The sequence below is a fragment of the Canis lupus genome, chromosome 11, assembly GCF_011100685.1.
Source record: "Canis lupus familiaris isolate Mischka breed German Shepherd chromosome 11, alternate assembly UU_Cfam_GSD_1.0, whole genome shotgun sequence".
NCBI lineage: Eukaryota > Metazoa > Chordata > Mammalia > Carnivora > Canidae > Canis > Canis lupus.
The window spans coordinates 6,572,779-6,593,232 of NC_049232.1; the positions used below are offsets into that span (position 1 = coordinate 6,572,779).

Genomic DNA, 20,454 nt, shown 5'->3' on the forward strand with positions numbered 1-20,454 from the left:
AGCTACTTGTATGACTAGTTACTATTCTCCTAACAAGATCACCCATTGCCCCAACAGACATGTGGCCTTTAGGAGCCCTCTGGGGCGTTCCTCGTGTGCTCCAGGATGGTTTCCTGTACGTAGGTAGTGGAAAGATTTCTTAGTAGGTTATGGTGGGGAAAAAAAAAAAAGACTCGATCCTAGGACCCCAGAATCACAATCCCAGCCAAAGGCAGGCGCTCAACTCCTGAGCCACCCAGGTGCTCTCATTTGGGTAAACTGTAAAAAGCAGAAACATAAATATAGGTAAAAACATAACTTTTTCTGGTTAAATACCTAAGAAACTCTTCTTCTGGGGATCCCTGGGTGGCTCAGCGGTTTGGCGCCTGCCTTCAGCCCAGGGCGCAATCCTGGAGTCCCAGGATCGAGTACCACGTCGGGCTCCCTGCATGGAGCCTGCTTCTCCTTCTGCCCATCTCTCTCTCTCTCGATCTCTCTCTCTCTATCATGAATAAATAATAAATAAAATCTTTAAAAAAAAAAAGAAACTCTTCTTCTTCTTTTTTAAGATATTATTTATTTATTTTAGCGAGAGTGCACAAATGGGAGGGGCAGAGGGAGAAGAGAGAGAATCTCAAGCCAACTTTGTGCTTTGTGGATCCTAGTGTGGGGCTTGATCCCATGACCCTGAGATCATGACCTGAGCCAAAATCAAGAGTCAGGCACTTAACCGACTGAGGCATCCAGGCACCCATAAATATCTAAGAAACTCTTAAGAGTGTTTATTTTAGGGAAAGGGACCAGTTATTGAGAGTAGGCAAACAAGATTTAGTATTTATTTCATGCCTTTATGGATCAGGTGAAAGAAGAACTGTGCCTTTTCAACCAGGCTGGCAATGTACCTCTTAGGAAGATGGGGGTAGCATTCCTAGCAGTGGGCTGGGATTTCTGGTAGAAGGAGGTCATCTCACATTCCTTTCCATTTAAAGATTGCACAAACTTGGAGAGCTCCATCAGGTAGTTTGGGTAAATCCATGAATGCCTTCAGGCACTTTGTGCCTCCCCTGTGCACCTAAAAGCTCAGGCGAGAATAATATACCTCCTAGTGCAGCTGTGGCCAGTTGCACCTTTGCCTCTGAGGGTGTGTGCAGCAACTAAGAGTAAAGAGCGCTTAATGGATGAGCCCTGGGTTCACAAATCCACAAGCACTTCTTGGCCCAGTTCAGGATGGGCCAAGACACTTCAAAAGATGGGAAAAATAGGGCAGCCCGGGTGGCTCAGTGGTTTAGCGCCGCCTTTGGCCCAGGGCCTGATCCTGGAGACCTGGAATCAAGTCCCGCATTGGGCTCCCTGCGTGGAGCCTGCTTCTTCCTCTGCTTATGTCTCTGCCTCTCTCTCTGTGTGTCTTTCATGAATAAATAAGTAAAATCTTTTTTAAAAATGGGAAAAATAAACTTTTTTAAAAAAAGATTTTATTTGAGAGGAGAGAAAGCTCATGTGCCTGTGCACAAGTGGCTCGGAGGGGCAAATGGAGGGGGAGAAGCATACCCCCCACTGAGCAGAGAGCCCAATGTGGGGCTTGATTTCAGGATCCTGGGGTCATGACCTGAGCTGAAGGTAGACACTTAACCTACTGAGCCATCCAGGCATCCCATGGAAAAATGAACAGTTTTATCCCCCTCTTAATAATAGTTCAAATCACATGAAATTGCTCTTACATAGGCAAAATAAAGTAAAATAAAATAAAATAATGGGCAAAATAGCAGCAGTTTTACGTGATTCAACTACTACTACTTCTGGACCTCCCTTCTTCCTTCCCCCTTTGTTCTAGAAAAATAAATCAAAACAACCAAAATATGTATATTTCCAGGCTTCCGAATGCTTCTTACCTTTTATATTACATTATCTATTACTTATGACAATTAATTCACAGCAAAATTTATATAACTTTTGGTGTATGCCAGATGTTTTAAACGGCTTTACATCTGTAGGCTCATTGACACTTTATAATAACCCTCTGAGATAATCATGTTTATCCCATTTTGCCAGTGAAGACCCTGAGACATGCTGAGTTTAAGCACCTGCTTGGGTCAGTGCAGCTCTAGGTGCTGGAGCCCAGGCAGGTCTAGCTCCCTGTATCACAGTGCTTCTTCCTTTGTTCTGGCCCCAGAGCTCCTGCTATGAGAGGCCTGTCCCTTCCCTCTTGTGACCTGACCAGCCAACTCTCCCCAGCAGACAAGTTGGTCTCCCTGGGTTCCACAGGGGCACACCTCACACCCTCCAGGATCATCCCCTTATAGCAGCATGGAAGTTTCACAAGTCACTGGGTCTGTCCTAGCACCCATATGCTTGGAATATAGACCCTTGAGGAAGACCACCAATCCTGATCCTTCTTGATTTCCAGGACCAGTCTCACTCCTAGGAAGTGTAATACTAATGTTTGGGTGTGGTCATGTGCCTTCACTAGCTCATGGTTGCAAAGCCCAGTCTAACACAGAATGTGCCGGAAAAGAGAAAAAGCAGCATTGGGGCTAGCACCTACTTCTGTGCAAGACTGGGTCTGTGAGGTGGGCTAACACAGCTCTGGCTTATCAGATATCCTTTTAGCAATGACCACCTCATTAAAAGGCACTTTTAACTTGTCAAATCTTGGCATCTGTAAGTGAAGAAGTTTATGCCCCACTATGCTTCTAGGAGCCTGGAACCGGATTGGTGTTGACATCGTCTTCACTCATTCCTGCCCCTGGGGGTAAGAGGGGGCTGTGACCTTACCTACTTGGTGAGCTTCTCCTTGCCTTTCTTCTTTCTCTTGGGGCTTGTCAGCTGCACTGAGCATGTGATTGGTTCTGTTCCACTCTCCCCATTCTCACTGGTTCAGAATCTGGCCAGGGAAGACAGGTTCCATATCATGATTTATGTTGAAGTATTATACTATGGGATTTTTCTGAGCAATATATCTCAGAAAAAGTATTAGAATTGAATTTCTTTTTTGTTCGCAAACCAGGCTTTGGCTTTGCCAAAAATTTCAAATGCTAATTGAATGCATGCATTGCATATATTCAGTATTTTAGTAGGCAGTAGCTACCATGTTAATATGAACATTTGAAGTTTGCTATTTGAGATATTTGAATAATTTGATACTAGAATATTATCAATATCCATGGTGATTTTTAAATATGTGATGGCATGATAGATTATGCATCACTAATTTTTGTGACTATTTTTTTTATTGAGGAACAAAACTAACACAATATTCATTTTAGTGTGATTGAACTTTTGGCTCACTGACGAGATGAAGGAGTCTGTTCCCTAAAAAGCACCTCACAGTTTTTTTAAATGAAGTAAAATAAACATATGGAAAAGTGCATTGTAGTCTAACCATCACCCAGATGAAGAGAGAGAACATTGCCAGTGCTCCAGAACTCCCTAGCAGGTATTCATAATAACAACCGCCCCCCCTCACTAACTAACCTACCTATGACCTTAACGTCTCACATCATACATTAGTTTTGCTGATTTTTGAACTTCATGTAAATGCAGTCATACACTATGCAATTTTTGGTATCTGGCTTATTTATTTGTTTGTTTTTGCAGAGAGAGGGAGAGGAGCAGAAGGGCAGAAGAAAGGGAGAGAGAGAATCTTAAGCCAGTGCAGAGCCCGACTTGGGGCTTGATCTCGCAACCCTCAGATCATGACCTGAGCTGAAATCAAGAGTCAGATATGTAACTGACTGAGCCACCCAGGTGCCCCGGGCCTCTTGTAATTAGCACTACCATAGTTTCTTGGTTCTGCAAATAATGCTGGGATGGTTTCTAAACCCATTCTTGAAGGAAAGGAGGGAGGCAGGGAAACAGGAAGGGAGGGTGGCGGAGAGAGCAAGAGGGGAGTGTTTGTGGGTAGTACCATTGGTCTGTAGCTATTCTGAAAGGGATGGAGTCCATGAAAAATTTGGGGAGAATATAAACAAGCTACATTAGCCAGTTCATGACTATCGTTGACTTATTTACACGAGGAAGTGAATTAGCTCTCAATAAAGGTCTTGTTGAACTGACTTGCTTTGGTTGTGCAGTGGGGATGTGGGCACATGGTTCTGATGTCTGTGTACCTTAAAAGGACCCAGCAGGGGATTAGCCTGGCTGGATTTTACAAGACTGCCTCTGAGTCTCCTTTATCTTAATATTACAGTCCTCTGCCCCAAAGTCTGAAAGAAATCTCTCTTAGGACATGTTTCCCTCTAGGTCTTCATCGTAGCCCTGGGTAATAAATGGATGACAAGATAACAGCATCTCAGCTCCTTTACACATCACATATCCTCTTTGGAACACTAGGACATTTTCAAGATGAGGGAGACTATGTTTGTCATGGCCATATCCACACATAGAGCAGGCTTAATGATGGAGGCTGCCATGTTTGTCGTTCAGGGCCTCCCAAATTGTCCATCTTCTGTTTCTGAGGACACATCCCGAGCATTCTCTTTTAGGGTATGTATGGGAGCCTTCATATTACTTCTTGGTTAGAGTGGAGGGGGAAGTTAGGTAGTTTTCTCAGGCTCCTGAGTGAGAAAGAATTTCAGTCTAGCTGTGTGACTTCCGAGGTGATATTTATTATACTTCACTGCATGGATGAAATGTAGTGCTCATAATATACCTCTTCAATCTTTCAGATGAGAAAAGGATATTATACAACTTTTCCAAAGTCCAATGCCCTCCCCCTTTTTAGGATCTTACTTAGATCCTTATTTAGGTCCTTAGAACCTTGAGATCAAGAGTTGCATGCTCTACTGACCAAGCCAGACAGGCACCTCAGTCTGGTACTCGTTTGACTACCACCCTGTCTCTTGTCTCCCTCACCTCTTTGCCAACCCTAGCCCAACTTTGCTCTGAGTTCCTACTGGGAGCACCATGGTAGAGTCTGGCACTGGAGCAGAGGGACTGACTCTAGAATAGGGGCATGGATAGTCCATGTATGGCAGTGATGGGAAGACAGAGCATCTCTGTGCAGAGGCCAGAGTGGGGGATCTCTAGGGCCTCCCTTTGCACTGTTCCATCATACACAGAGGGAAGGAGGTCACCAACTGAACACAAAGCTGTGGGAGAAGATGTCAAAAGTTGAGGAAACAGATGAAGGTCTGAGACAGACATCTGGGTAGGGAAGCCATGAACGGACAAGGAAGGCCCAGTGCCAAACACAGGGGCCTCCTTAGGACGTTCACAGTCGTGAATTTAATGTGAGACCTGTGAGCGTGGTTGTATGTTTTTCTCCAGTGATCTTCAGCTCCTGTACGTGAAAGGTGAATAAATGGATCTTTTCTCCTTTGGAATTTTTTTTTTAAAGATTTTATTTATTTATTGGAGGGAGAGAGAGCACAGGAGTGCACAAACCATGGGGAGAGGCAGAAGCAGACTAACTCGATGTGGAACTTGATCCCAGGATCCCAGGATCACAACATGAGTCAAAGGACCCCCTCCTTTGGAAATTTTTCTTTAAAGATTTTATTTATTTATTCATGAGAGACACAGAGAGAGAGAGAGGCAGAGACACAGGCAGAGGGAGAAGCAGGCTCCCCACAGGAAGCCCAATGCAGGACTTGATCCCGGAACTCCAGGATCACAACCAAAAGCAGATGCTCAACCGCTGAGCCACCCAGCCATCTCAGCTTTGGAAATTTTTTTTTTTTTGAAGACTTTATTTATTTATTCGTGAGAGACACAGAGAGAGAGGCAGAGACACAGGCAGAGAGAGAAGCAGGCTCCATGTAAGGAGCCCAATGTGGGACTCGATCCCAGGACTCCATGATCACGATCTGGGCCAAAGGCAGACACTCAACCACTGAGCCACCCAGGCGTCCCTGGAAATTTTTTAATGTGGTGATTTAAGTGTTTTGAGAATGAAAGTTTCACTTCAAACAGTATGCCTGCTTGTTTGCCTTACAACTTCTTCCTCTCCCCAACCCCTCTCTTCCTCCTTGCTTCTTTCCAAAAGCACTTATGAGTGTCTCCTAGGTCCAGAATACAGTTGACCCTTGAACAATGAACTTTTGGGCCCTGTAAATCCACTTATATGCAGGCTTTTTAAAAAATAAATATATTGGAAAATTCTTTGGAGATTTTGCCACAATTTGAAAAAACTCACAGGTGGACTACATAACCTAGAAATACCCCAAAAGTAAGAAGTTAGGTGGTGGTGTTAAGAACACAATATATAATACACATGACATACAAAGTATGTACTGATTAACCCTTTGTGTTACTGATAGGGCTTTGTTTTTGGTCTGTGGTGGGCTATTAGTAAAGTTTTGAGGGATCCAAAAGTTATATGTGAATTTTCAGCTGTGTGAGGTAGGGGCCAGCATCCCAACCCTGTGCTATTGAAGGGTCAACTGTAGTCCTATCTGAAACTGGTTTCAAACAATCCACATTTCTTCAGTGAACTTTACTGAGGGTTTATGAAGTGCCAGGAACTCTGTCAGGCACCATGAAGATACAAAAAAAAAAAAAATAGAGAGCGAAAACCCAGAAGCTCATAAAGGGATGGAGATGACACGTCTGTGATGATTTATAATATAAGATGGAAATCTGTAAGCCTCAATTTGAAAATCGAGGATTATGAGAAATTAGAGAAACAAAGCTTATTTTTAGCTGGAAAGAAGAGATCCATGATGGTGTGACAGATTGTATCTTCCAAAGGTAGCCATGCAATATCCCCCATCCAACATATTTTTTTATGATGAGATGTTGATGACTCTTCCCATCATAGTAGAAGTTGGTGTCTTCTCTAAAATGGGCTTGTGACTCATTTGTGCCCTCCAGAAATGACACCACATAACTTCTAAGGTAATGGCAGAGAAGGAGAATCACCTCTTGCCCTGTTTGCTGGGATATCAATGTAAAAACTCCTGAGCCTCTATGTGAGAAGTCCAGTTGACCTGAGCGCACCATGCTGCGAGGAAGCGCAGGCCACATGGAGAGACTACTTGTAGGTTCTAGTTGGCAGTCCCAGCTAAGGTCCTAGCAGATGGCCAACATCCACAGTGGACAGGTGAGGGAAGATACCTCCACACAATTCTTGCTCCCAGCTGCTGGGTCACCCTCAGCTGTGAAGTCTTCCCAGCGTGGGCCCTAGACATCATGGAGTAGAGAGTCAAGCCATCCCTGCTACATGCTGAAGTCCTGACCTGCAGAATCTACAGGCATTATAAAATGGTTCTTTTAAATTCTTATGACTAAGAGGGGCTTGGCAGGTCATAGTAGTTATCGAACAGAAGATTTCTTGAAAGAGGGAATATTAGAACCAAGTCAATGTTTAGATGCAAAGAAAATGTGACCCTAATGGTGATTTTATTATGTAGCCAAATTTTTGATTTTCCCTTTCACATCTGTTCTTCTGGCTTTTGAACACTCTTTTGTAGAAATATTTCTAGATATTTATTTATCTGATTCCAAAACAGTTTGAAGAATTTGGAATGCAGCTCTTCCTTGTGATTTCATTTTGTGATGACCATGCACCATCAAATATACTTTAGCAGAGCCGAGGTCTTGAAGAGAGTAACTTGCATACAAAAAGTTGACAACTTCCTTAACAGTTACTAACTATTACATTTCTTATAAAACTAATAATACGGAGGCTCCTGGGTGGCTCAGTTGGTTAAGCGTCTGCCTTTGGCTCAGGTCATGATCTCAGGGTCCTGAGATCAAGCCTCGATCAGGGTCCCTGCTCAAAGGAGAGCCTGCTTCTCCCTCGCCTGCTCCTCCAGCTTGTGCTCTCTCTGTCAAATAAATAAATAAACATTTTAAAAATAAATAAATAAAACTGACAGTACTATTTATGTGGTCCCATAAAAAACTTCGTAGAATATATACATGTATAAATTGTGTAATTTACTTTTATTTATTTTTTCAAAGATTTATCTATTTATCTTGGGGGGTAGGGGGAGAAGGAGAATGAGAGACAGAATCTCAGGCAGAATCCACTCTGGTGCAGGACTCGATCTCAGGACACTGAGATCATGACCTAAGCCAAAATCAAGAGTCAGGTGCTTAACCAATTGAGCCACCCTAGTGCCCCTAAATTGTATAATATACTTTAAAAACTCATTTTTTGTTAAAACATTAATATTTTTGTTTTGAGCTGCTAAACTTTTATTGACTTACAAAAAGAAGAAAAAAGAAGACGTTTTAAGTATGGTGGTCGTGCATTTACTTGGCTTTCCTGCCTTTTCTTCGGCAGTAGATTAATAGGTGACCAAATGGTGTGATTTTCTTGATTTTCACTCTTCTGTCCACCTTCCTCGGCTGCATAGGCCTGTTAGTGTAGCTGCTTTCATGGATAGGGTGTTTTGTTTGAAGTTGCTGGGGCTAGCACTGGCCACCTCAAAGGAAGAACAATAACAAGAGGGCATGGATGGCATTTACTGCAAGGGTGTGGAAGAGTTTCCAGAATCAAAGAGAAGGCTGAAAAACTGAGCAGTGCAGGCAGAGGAGCAAGTAGCTCTAGGAAGATTAGAGGCAGAGAGGTCTTTTTCCAGCCCCTGCCCTGGAGGCAAATGAGCACCAACTCTTCTTGGGTGCCATATCCTTCTGCTCCAGCTCCATTTTGTCTGCAGTGTGATTAGGCCCAGGGAGGGTTGGTTCCTTGATGAAGCTCCCTTCTTATCTGTATCCAGTGGGGAGAGGAGTTTCCCAAATCTCTACCTTTTACCATCAGAAGGGTAAGGGTAGTTCACCAGCAGAGACCAGATCCCACTCCATCACTGCCTTATGGAATCATCTACATGGCCAGTGGGAGATTGGACTTCATAGGCTTTTAGTACATTCATTTGATCTAAGTGCTTCTGTTAAATAGCAATATACTTTATTTTTTAAAAAATATGTTATTTATTTATTCACGAGAGACAGAGAGAGAGGCAGAAACACAGACAGAGGGAGAAGCAGGCTCCATGCAGGGAACTCAACATGGGACTCGATCCTGGGTCTCCAGGATCAGGCCCCGGGCTGAAGGCAATGCTAAACCGCTGAGCCACCCGGGCTGCCCACTAGCAATATACTTTAAACAATCCTCTCCATACCCACGTTTTGAGAAGAGTTAATACCTTTTATTATTTATTTATTTATTTATTTATTTATTTATTTATTTTAGTTAATACCTTTTAAAACAGTTTCATATTCATTAGCTGCTTCTTTCCTTAAAAACCTGATGAGGTGAGGGATCCCTGGGTGGCGCAGCGGTTTGGCGCCTGCCTTTGGCCCAGGGCGCGATCCTGGAGACCTGGGATCGAATCCCACGTCGGGCTCCCGGTGCATGGAGCCTGCTTCTCCCCCTGCCTGTGTCTCTGCGCCTCTCTCTCTCTCTGTGACTATCATAAATAAATAAAAATTAAAAAAAAAAAAAAAACCTGATGAGGTGAAAGGAGCTAGAGTTAACATCCCCCCTTGTGATATGAAAAGCAGAGGTAATGGATATCTAGGCACTTGTCCCAGGTCACCCTGGTGCCTTAAAAGCATAATCAAAGCTCCACAGAGTTTGACTTCCAGCCCTCTGTTCTTCCTCTGTTTTTCATGAAGTTGTTTGCGTAAGTACAGTTACTGCACCTCCTGCCCCCGTCCACAAAATCTCCACATTCATAGGTAGCTGCATGACAGAAAGACAGGTGCTCTGGAATGGCGGGACGCATGCACATCTTGGCTTTACAGCCTGCCAACTGAATGGTCACCACTGCATCTCTTCCCTGAACCCTACTGGCTCTCCCCGCCAGGGGCCAATAAAAGAACCAAATGGGAGATCCATGTTATAAGGGGAGTTCTGAAGGAAGGTGTCCTGTAATTGGGAAGTGTTCTTACTCTACTTATTCATAGCTCTAAATTCTCCTTACACATGTAGGTAAGTAGTGACCTTATCATTGCCTGTTTACACTGCATGCTAGTTCAGCATGTGAGCAGCTTCAGTGCAAGGTGGATTCCCCATGCTTTATCAGTGTAGATGGAATCAGTGCTCATAGTCCTTGAGCCCTGAATCACATTCTCTGCAACTTGTTTTTCTTGCTACCTGTGAAGCATGCAGTAGTAAAGATGTTCGATTTCCAAGGAATAATTAAGCCAAGGACGCTGTGTCCCACCTTTGATGAAATGCAGATTTCACATTAAATTCAGATCCTTCAGTTTTAAAGGTTGAATAGAATAGCATCTAAAAAAAGAATTCCCACTGGTTAAATTTAGGCTGTGGGGGAAAAAAAGTTTAATGTAAGATTATTCTTGGTACAGAAACATTTTCACTTGGCTGTGAATTGGATACATTTAAAAATCATTGTAGGCTCTTGCCTTTGGAATTGAGTGTGGGATCACCAAACCAATGTGAATAGATACATTGGGTTCAGTAACACTGCTTCCCTGTTTCTAATCTAAACTCTTCCACGGGCTGCCAAGTAATGGTGGTCTTGCAGGTGTGTTTGTCTTGCGTTATGGGTCATGAAAAGCTGATGCTAATCTTATACCTATTGGCCTCTCCATTCAGGCTGTGCTTACCCCAGTTCTTGGACAGGCAGGACACTTGTCTAACTTATTTAAAACTGTTAACCTTGGGGTACCTGGGTGGCTCAGCTGGTTAATCGTCTGTCTCTTGGTTTTGGCTTAGATCTGATCTCCGGGTCATGAGATAGAGTCCCATGATAGACTCTGTGCTGACCATGGAGTCTGCTTGGGTTTTTCTTTCCCTCTACTCCTCCCCTCCCACTCTCTCTCTCAAATAAATAAATAATTTTTATTTTATTTTTTAAAGATTTTTATTTATTTATTCATGAGAGACACACACAGAGAGAGGCAGAGACACAGGCAGAGGGAGAAGCAGGCTCCATGCAAGGAGCCCGATGCGGGACTCAATCCTGGGTCTCTAGGATCATGCCCTGGGCCAAAGGCAGCACTAAACCGCTGAGCCACCGGGGCTGCCCTAAATAAATAAATTTTAAAAAAAGCAAACAAAACTATTATCTGTATAGGCTGAGGCGTTTAAGTACCTTGTGGCAGATCTAGCCATTTCAAGAGACATACCAATTTATACTGTCGCTGATCTTTTGTATATAATTATGATAATAGATGACACCTACAGAACTTGTACTATGTACTAAGCTGATAACTTCCACATTGTTTTTAACCTCATGCTATGAACATAGAAGTTACTGAGGATCAGAAATTGACTCTCCTGGCGGTGAAATGGTCCAGCCATATGGTATACATAAGCATGGCCATCACTGGCTGGGAAAGGAAAAAAGAGAACATTACACATCTTTCCCTGAAATCCAGGGATTTTTACTTTCTTGCTGCTTTCCCAAAGAAAGACCTCTAAACAAAAAAGAGGGATCGTTCTTTCTTATTCAGTCCTATTGCATCATATCTCCCAGATTGTAGGAAGAAAGTAAAGACTCGGGCTATGCTCCCCTCCCCACCCAGTGCCTCTAACTCTGGATGCTCTAATGGACACAAAACAAGAAAAACCACCCTATAGGAGAATACCTCTCTCTCTAGCCCACCCAGTCCGTGCCAGGCAGAGCTGTGGTCATGTGGCCATTGGGTAGGCTACCCTTTTATCAGGGCTCTTTCCTTCGGCCACTTGCAAAGCCTGGTCAGACCATCAGCCTTAGAGGACTTATCTGGGGGTTCTAGAAAGCGATTGGGTTGCTTTCTCTGCTATGGGCTCTGGGGCTTTGGTCATGAACCACAACTGTTGACAGAAGAGTGGCTGAATTCTAATCATACCTGTCCTCCTACCCCTGTAGGGGTGTCCCCAGCATGAGATGTCATCATGGATGTAAAAGTCCTTTTGAAAAGCATAAAAACACAAGTCAAAATAATACAAGAATGAAATGATGTCAGAGCCTCTCACCCCAGGACAATTAGAACATGCAATGACAAGTCATGTTTTCTCTGTAGGCCCCTGGGTTTCCACCCAAGTCTTTAAGAGATTTTCTTTAGAGAAAAAGAAGAACAAAAAAGGTCCCATTCTGGGTCACATACTGATGTGAGTTTTCTCTCTCATACACATGTGCAGACTCCAACCCACCTGTACCTAAGACATACACATAAGAAATACATACATGTTGTGTAAAGGTTGAGAGAGGGATAAAGTCTAATCCAGATGTAGCTGGAACCTCTCTGCTCTTATAGACCTGAGTCAAGTGACTGGATCTTTGACTCCATAGCAGGGGTAGCTCTGAGCACCCCAAGTCCCTGCAAGATTTCTGCAAGTTCCCCAGGTTTCTCATGGTTACACAAGTGTTTTTGGGCTCTCTCCTCGGCTTTCTGCATCCTACCAGGCAGACTCTTTGCTGCATAACCTAGCAAGAGCACAGAGAAACTCAGTCTCTCTGATGCCAACGGTTAACATTATCTGTCCCAGACATGTGGTAGAACATGCGGGAACGGGGGAGAGGGCATTGGGTGTGCAGGTGGGACTCCGTTTATTTGGCAACAGTGAAGACAGGAATAGTCAGTTCAGGACATATTGTGAGTCGCCACTCCTTTCTGGGACAGATTGAGAGAGCCTCTTTCCAAAGACTGACTCTTCTCCTCCCTCCTCATTTCTATCTCTTCCCCACACCCCTCAACCCTAACCCCAAAGAACAGATTTCTTCTTCCTGGCTCCTGCAAAGTGACTTGTCCCACCACCCCGAGGCCCGCATGGTGGGCGGGCCCCTCTCCTTCCAGAAAGCATTCTTTCAAACAATGAGGAGGGCTTCCCAGTCAATCTGGAGAATAAAGTCTTCACTTCTTGACAAAAGTGTGAAATATTTACGTATTACCTAAAAATTCAAGGGCCTCTCAGGGCTGAGCGCGGATAACAGAATCGTGGCCAATACATTTTGACTGTTAACTTTAAATAGGTCACTTAGTGAAATCTTTCACTTTAGACACAACCGTGGGGAAGAGCTAACTGAGCTAGATTCATTCCATGTTGCTCTGTTATTCTATTGAGAGAAAGACGGGGGAGAAAAAAAATAGCTTTATTCCTGTCAGTGAAAAAATGATGAGCTGCCTAAAAATAATGTAAGGAGAACACCCACTACTCCTGTCCCTTCTCAGATGTCACGTAACATTGATCTTGGGGAGCCAGGAAGTCACTTAGTGCATTCTTTAAAAAGGCATGCTGTCCAGGGAAAGAAGGACACCTTCTTTCACTTTCAATCAGCCAACCTATCACTCCTTTTCTCCATTTGTAGGTTTGCAGAGTAATTTAAAAGGTATGAGTCATGTTCTGAAAATCAAAAAGCACAGACAGAGCATATAAAATGAACCTCGAGAAGAATCAGAATTAGAGACACAATGTGGTCCTTTGTGAAACATGACAGCATCCCTGGGGACCAAGGTTTCTGAGTGTTGTTGAATCAGAGTGGGTCATGACAGCATTCAGAGTTTGCCAGAGAGTGTGTCATAACATGGAGATTTTAGGAAAAGTGCATTGAGCCTTTAATCAAGCCTCGGAGGAGCTTGCTAATGGGGCCCAGTTTGTCAGTTGTTTATGTGGCGGGCAGGCTGGGATCAGAACATTACCATTTTTTTTGGTTAGGAAAATGTGTAGAGTATTTATCTACTTTGTGTCTTCTTGAAGGAAATGTTTGCAAAATGTGAATTATAGAGATTCTGGATCTAGCTTTCCTGGAAGATGAATTTTAGAACATTACTTGTACTTGAGGTCACCTCTTTTAACTGGGAACTTGAGTTTCAGTGACTGGGCATGTCACCCTGAGGCAATATCTGTGACTCCCAAGGGATCCATTAGGATTTACCATGTTTCATTTCAAGGGGGTGGCGGGGGTGAGTGAGGGCAGCGACAGCAGGTATTATTTTGGGCTGCACATTATGGCTGCTGGACAACACTTTGGGAGGATCTCAACCACACACAAATTTCTGCTTATTATGACTTCTAGTTTGGCAAGGTAGTTATTACCTTTTTTTTTCTCGTAGTGGTAGATAATTGTTTGATCACAGAGGGTTATGGTTGAGTCTTTGATCCCATCTCTCAAAGTTAACTGTAAAACTTTTGTATGATCCCGTCTTACAAAAAATGACACCATCAGGCAATTCTTACTGTCTTGGATAACTGCCAGAGAGAGGGGGAATAGGATAGAGGGCTAGAATAAAGAATGAAGGTAAACACTTATGGGGAACATTATACTTTAGAAGAAGGCTCTGCACTGTAATGGCATAATGATTCCAATCCTGGATCTGAAGTGATTTAATGAAATAAGCTGCATGTGTCGGTTCTAAACATATGTTGACAGAGGCAGATTGAATATCAGATATTTCCATTGTAAAGTAGTGATTTTTGTGTCCAAAATGTCATTATCTTCAAAAGATAGACAGTCCTTTGAGGTCTGAAAATACAGATAGTTTTCCTTTTAATGCTCCTTGAGCTTAGTTAGCACTCATTGTTTTATCTTGGAAGATGCTTCTTATTTCCATGTATAGACCTTGTAATAGGATTTGCATTTCAGCAGTCCGTGGTCCCAAGGCTATTTGCTAGAAGGGCTAGAGGAGACTGAGAAGACTTCTTATTCTGGCTGTCAGAGATGATGATTGGGTTTACAAAGCACTTCAGATAGAATGACAAGGAGAATTCAAAACCCAATGCTTTCAAGTCAATTTCATGTTCTGCTTTTAATTAGAACTAGCCCCTTCTCTTTTCTCTGTCTGCCAAGTGACATACCTTTCCTTAATTTCTGGGAGGACAAACCGCGGCCAAAATGCAATGGAAAACTGTTGATTTGGAATCATATCACACAATGGAATTGGAGGAAGGCTTGAGCTGGCTGCCTCTACCCAAAACAGCTCTCCAGGGTTGGTTCCACTGATGACAGAGGAGGGTAAAGCAAATGCAAAATTGTGTTAATGTGGCAACTAATGCCATCCCAACTGTGAGTATCTGCCAAAGCAGGGATGCAGGATTTCACTGAACTCACCTAATATTTTATCCCACTGCCATGATTTGAAATTTAGGGGCCCTTTCCCAACAGGACTAGGAATCCCTCTTTGGCTTGGTCTTCAATAGAATGATCAGCTCACTTTATACTGATCTATCGCTTCCTTCCACTTGTCATTGTTGGCCCATAATTCCTGTGTTGGGCCTTGGCTTTCAAGTAGTATAGGCTATGTGGTGTTTTATTTTATTTTTTCAAGGGTTTTATTTATTTCTTTGAGAGAGAGAGAGAGAGAGCATGATGAGGGTTGAAGGGCAGAGGGAGAGGGAGAAATAGACTCCTCTTTGAGCAGGGAGCCCCACGTGGGCCTGATCCCAGAACCCCAAGGTCATGACCTAAGTGGACACTTAACCAACTGAGCCACCCAGGTAGGTGCCTATCAGTGTTTTAAATTATACCTGAACTTCTCATGTTGCTTTCAATGCAGACCTAAGAAATTATTATGGAATGAAGAGATTCAGCATCTGTGATTTAATGTTTTTCTGTCCAGGTCTTAAATCCTTTTGCCTACTCCAGTCTTCATTGACCCCAACACTAGCATACAAGTTTTCAGAGGCCACTTTTCCCCCATGAAATTCTTTTTTTTTTTTTTTTTTTTTTTTGACTGAAGGAAAAGCTCTCATGATTCACCAAAGAGTTCATCCACATTTGAAGAAGGGGGTTAGAAAGTTCAGATGTTATCCCAAATACAAGTTTTGTTAAAAACAAAACGAAACAAAACAAAGCCAGACTGTCAGAATGAGGGTAGTATAGAACTGAGTAGAAAAGAGGGATCCCTGGGTGGCGCAGCGGTTTGGCGCCTGCCTCTGGCCCAGGGCGCGATCCTGGAGACCCAGGATCGAATCCCACGTCGGGCTCCCGGTGCATGGAGCCTGCTTCTCCCTCTGCCTGTGTCTCTGCCTCTCTCTCTCTCTGTGTGACTATCATAAATAAATTAAAAAAAAAAAAAAAAAAACCTGAGTAGAAAAGAAAATGCTTCCCTTTTGAATAAACAAAATCCACAAGATTTTTTAATATCAGCCTTTTCTTTTTTCTTTTTTTTTTTTTTTTTTGGATATCAGCCTTTTCAAGGTTTATAGTTCCTAGTCACTGAAAAGCTTTGCTCATTTTCTAACATGGTAACATATATAGATACCACAGTAGCTAATTGCAATTATTCACCCTAGACAAAGCTGAAAAAAAAAAAAAAAAAAGATTTCCCCCCCATTTCTCAGTTTGTGTGCATTCCATTCCAGATGGGGCCCATTATGTAGATGTTGTATTTCTTTTTTCTTTTTTTTTTTTATGTTGTATTTCAAAGGGAAACATTTCTTAAAGTTGCTGGAAAAAATGTCTATTAAGGAAATAAGAGCTGCTGAAGGAAAGACACGTGTTATCTATTTCTTCAATTAGTGGCATAGTCCTGGTCGTATTCCTCAAGAACTGTGGGGGTTCTAATTGAAATATTCGAGTTCCCTGTCCTCCTCAACCACCCCTCCTCCCTCTCCCAGTGCTATGGTAAAAAGGGAGGCAGAATCATAGGACTTCATTCTGGGGAAAAACCAGTTTGGATTTTGTGGCTATGAGAACAGAGTTACACTATTTTGCTTAACATGTCGTTTATTAAATGTTTTTCTCAGTAGGACAGCAAGCAATTATGTGAAGCAGCTGGGTTACAAGGAGGACTGATCACATGTTATTACACGCCGAGGAATTATGGATTAGGAAAAGATGAACAATGTAATTATGTTCATGGAGTGTCACTTATTAATTTTTAAGGTGAGATTTGCAATAATTTCATAATAGCTATAAAAATCAGAGCAAATGCCTGGGTTTCTAAGGGTCTCCAAGGTTTAAAATTGGTACATGGCTTTCATTTTGTTAAAATGTGGTAGAGTGCGTGACAGCTTTCGATGTTGCAAGGGGAATGAAATCCTACCAATGCTGGAGACAAAAAAATCTAAAACTTTTAATCGAAAATCCTTGTTTCATTAACTTTGATTTATCTCAACCCTATTCCCTTCCTGGGTTACTGTAGTGATGGACTCCTATAGGATTGCCCACACTGTCTTGAATTTCCTCTGAGTAATTATGCAAAGTGAAAGACGCCATAATCCCTGAAGTCAATTAACACCTTTTCTGGCTCCACCACTTCATTATTTGAGAAGCATCACCATCTAGAAGCTTGACAATCAATCAAAACTCAGGGCCATCTTTGCCTTTCTAGGGGCCCTGCCCTAAAGTGTTTAAAATAATTTTTCTCAAATATTCTTTCCATTGCCTCCTCCCCCTCATGTTTCCAGTTTCTTGTTAGCATTGTTGCTAATTAGGTTCGCTTTTTCAAATAGGATGAGGACAGTCTCTGATGCCAGGTAAGTAGGTGGTTTTTGCAGTAAGCAATTAAAATGAGCTTTGCTGAATTAAAAAAAAAAAAAAAGACTAATAACAATAGTGAAACAACAACAACAACAACAGATGAGAGTAAAAAACTGAAGTGATGGAGAAATTAAACTGAGTTAATAAACTGTGAGGTGGCCTGAAAATCCTACAGGTGTGTAGGCATGTGGGCTGTCTGAGCAGTGGCTTTTGGCCATCTCACATAAAATAAAAAACAAAGGAATACAGAATCTTCATTATCTCAAACCTGATAAATTTTTCAATTTCCCAGCTGCTACATGCTTTAATTTTTACCTTTGAGTATTTTTCTCCAAATGGTAATAATTTTATTTTTTTTAGCCTCTAAATGCAATACAATAGATACTCACCATTAAAAATTCAAATTAAGGGGCAGCCCCGGTGGCTCAGGGGTTTAGTGCCGCCTGCGGCCCAGGGTATGATCCTGGAGACCCAGGATCAAGTCGGGCTCCCCGTGCATGGAGCCTGCTTCTCCCTCTGCCTTTGTCTCTGCCTCTCTGTGTCTCTCATGAATAAATAAATAAAATCTTAAAAAAAAATTCAAATTAAGTAAAAATCTCCCAAAACCCCCAGCGAAAAACTCTACTAAAATTTAGTGTCTATTTTTTCGAGCACTTGCCATATGACACATCAATATAAATGATAGATACAAACATATAAAATTATATATTAAAATATGTATGTATAATATATAATATAAAAAGATATATAACATCTATAATATATTTATATCTAATATCTATAAAATATATAACATATAAATATATAAAAATATACACACATTTTTAATAAAAATTCATTCATTTATTTTATTAAAGATTTTATTTATTTATTCATGAGAGAAACAGAGAGAGAGAGGCAGAGACACAGGCAGAGGGAGAAGCAGGCTCCATGCAGGGAGCCCGATGTTGGACTCGATCCCAGGTCTCCAGGATCACACCCTTGGCTGAAGGCGTCGCTAAACCGCTGAGCTACCCAGGCTGCCCTAAAAATTCATTTATTAAACATTATATATTGAGCATCTGTTATGTTCCAGGCAATGGGATACCATGGTGAGCAAAAACAGACGTGGTCCCTCTTCTTGTGGAGCCTAACAGCCAGCTGCAAGAGAGAGAGAGACATTGAATCATATAACATTACAAATGTGGCAACTGCAATAAAGGAGAAATACATTCTGTAAGACTTTATGTTGGGGACGGGTCTTAATCCAAGATTGCCAGGGAAGGTTTCCTGGAAGAAGTGATGATACTGAATTTAGACTTTTAAGGAGGAGGATAGATGGTACCTAAAAAAGATGGGCCTGTGAGGAGCAAGAATTTCCTGTCCCCTTCTAGGTCAAAGATTCAAATTGATACGAGACCACTTTACAGAAAATCAAATTTAGTTTCATACATAGAGGGAATTGACAGAGACACAAATTGCAAAAATAATTAGGCAACAGGAGGCTTATTATGGCATCCTGAGCCAAGGAGAGGGGTGGGGCCTGGGGATACAGGGGAGAAGAAGACCACCAGCAGGAAGGTGAGAGGAGATATTGGAAAAAATAAAGGTTGCCTTATTAAGCAGTTGAGTTTCGTAGGTAAAGAGGAATCTTTTGTTAAGGGTTAGTTGCCTTCTTGGTACAGGCTCTCCTTTCCCTTATAAATTTAGGTAGTTGAAGGGAGCTAAGGAATTTCTATTGAACCCCGGGTTGTGATTGCCTTTAACTCAAAACTGTGTTCAATGCCATATCTTGCAGTGGCCTGCCCTTGGCCCTTACAGGGGTGAGGGGAAAAGAGGGATCCAGAGCAACTGAGCTTTCTAGGTAGAGGAAACTGCTTGATTAAAGCCTTTATGATAGGAGGGACATGTGCTATTGAGAAAAATAAACAAGGCTAATATCCAGAGAGTCAGTCTGTCACTGTGGGAGATGAGCTCAGAGTGGCTGCTAAGTGCCAGGCATTGTGGGGCCTTGTAGACCCTGCTGGGACTTGGTTCTCAGCCCTAAGAGTAATGGAAGCAGTGATTCAGGTGTGGGGGTGACATACATTTCATCAGGCTCAGTTTGGCTTCAGTGTGGAGGACTCACCAGTTATGAGGGGATTTGATGGGAGGCTATTACGGTAGAAGGGAGAAGGAGATGGACCATGTCCCAGGGTGTTGATGGTGGAGCTGGAGAGAAGAGCACTGTTGATAGATTGCATGCAGGAGTGAGTAAGACAGAAAAGTCAAGGAAGATTCCATTTGCCTGGTTTCTTCTATGGTTGCCTTTCAAAACCTTCTATCCATTTGACCTAGTGCTCTTTCTTACTGATATATAGTATATATTTCTAGATTGAGGATCTTTTCCCTTTCTGTGTTACATATTCCAAACATTCTCTTCTCACCTATCCCTTGTCTTTTTGTTTTTCAGCATTATTTACAATCAAGAGTTTGTTTTGCCCAGTTATATATGTCAGTCTTGTCTTGTTCTTTTAGATTTTGTATCTCCTATTGTTTTTATGATAATTTTTGATTGTTTTGTGGTGGTGGTGGGGTGTTAGAAGGTAGGGATTGGCCTTATCTTTCCTAGATGGGTAGAAAATTACATTCAGGGATCCCTGGGTGGCTCAGCAGTTTGGCGCCTGCCTTTGGCCCGGGGCGCGATCCTGGAGTCCCGGGATCGAGTCCCATGTCAGGTTCCCGGCATGGAGCCTGCTCTCCCTCCTCCTGTGTCTCTGCCTCTCTCTCTCTCTATGTCTATCACGAATAAATAAATAAATAAATCTTTAAAAAAAAAAAAAAGAAAATTACATTCACATCAGTTATCCTCTTTTCCCCACTAATTTGAAATAAATTTTCATACACACACATACAACACACACACAGACACATACATATATGGGAGGTAGTCAATACATTGTTCTAGTTCATTATTCTTGTTGACTTTTCCTGTGCTAATTGTGCACTGTTTCAGTTAGCATAGCTTTACTTAATTTTTAAAAAATTGTTAATGAATTTTGGACATGTTCTTATACCCAGAAATCCAAAGAATGACCTTGTTGGTTCCATGAAAGAAAACTATGGGTGTTTTACTTGAGATTGCAGTGAATTTATAGATTAATTTGGAAAGAATTGGCATTTTTATCACATCAATTCT

The 20,454-nt window shown here is 42.2% G+C and overlaps 1 long non-coding RNA gene across 1 annotated transcript in view; it reads left to right on the top strand.

The window, feature by feature from the left end:
- LOC102152574 overlaps window positions 1–20,454 on the top strand; it is a 133,689-nt gene that overhangs the window by 7,488 nt on the left and 105,747 nt on the right. The window contains exon 2 of the long non-coding RNA XR_005366542.1: window positions 16,565–16,700. This is a non-coding gene — a long non-coding RNA (uncharacterized LOC102152574). The remainder of the gene's footprint in view (window positions 1–16,564; window positions 16,701–20,454) is intronic.